Genomic DNA, 1,255 nt, shown 5'->3' on the forward strand with positions numbered 1-1,255 from the left:
TGGGCATCTGTGATAACATGATGCTGCTTTTCAAAACAACAGACTTAGGAGAGAGCAAAACATTCTGAGCATGGATGGATGAGGTGGCATCACACAGCCCAGGAGAGACAGAGCAAAACCAGGTTTTTTTGTGTTCTGGAAAGCCCTGTTAGCAAGCACACAGAAGATATGAACTGATGGCAGAGCTCCCATGGTCTGTGTGCAGAGGGCTGGTTGGAACAGTGCAAAAGCAGATCTGAAAGGAGCATGCGTGGGGCACTTGCCATGCCTGGGAGTGTTCTGTGAATTCCCAGCACGTGAACGATAAGGAAGAGCAATCTTTCCTCCCCAGACACAGAATGATAAAGCCAAGGAGCCAGTGCAGCAGCCATGGGCACTGATGCTGCAGAAGGAAGGAAGCTGCTGCTGCAGCGAGGCCCCTGCGGTCACGGGTAACAAACTGGTGACACAACAAGCTGCAGTGGCACAGTGTCCCCAGCCAGCCTGGAACAGGGGGGCTTGGTGACCACTGCCTGACTGCTTGTCCTTGGGCACAGCATGGGCAGCAGCTGCACTGTGCTGGAGGTGCACTGGGCTGCAGGCAGATTCAGTCAGCTTGTCATAGCAGAGTCCACTGCTGTGTCCTTGTCCTTATCCTGAAGCAGAGCAGCATGTTCTGTATAAGGATCTTTTTCTTGGCAGTAGAAATGAACAGTTTCTTACTTCTAGGAAAATCCTACATAAACTGTGAAGCCCACAGTGCCAGTTATCCTGGGTAGGGTCTGCACAGGGTGCCATGTCGTGATCCAGGGTCTGCCTGATGCTACAGATGATCTGGGCTGTTCTCTGTTTTCTTTTATTATTTCCAGGAAATATTTCAATCCACACCTTATGGAGCTGAGGGCCTTTCCTACTATGTCTATAGAGACAGAGTCTGGAGTCTATGGAGAACATGTGCACAGGTATCTGTTATAATACATCTGCTGCATTTTGTACATCTGTTAATACATCTGCTGTATTTTTCAGCACAAACCATATTTTCAGCTTTCACATCATCCCTTTTGAAAAACCAATCCCAGATGCCCTTCTCCCGGGCTCTGGAAACAGACACTAGGCTTTCCTTGTCATCCTAGTTTCCTGAACCAGCAGTAGCTGCATCATGAGACCACCCCACAAGAGCAGGAAAGCTCTTAATTCTGGAAAAATCAGTAAACAGGTTTGGCAAACATTGGCACATACAGGAACACACACAAAGAATGTACAAGAAACACAGTAA

Source organism: Lichenostomus cassidix, chromosome 4A, assembly GCF_008360975.1.
Source record: "Lichenostomus cassidix isolate B80296 chromosome 4A, HeHo_3.0, whole genome shotgun sequence".
Taxonomy (NCBI): Eukaryota; Metazoa; Chordata; class Aves; order Passeriformes; family Meliphagidae; genus Lichenostomus; species Lichenostomus cassidix.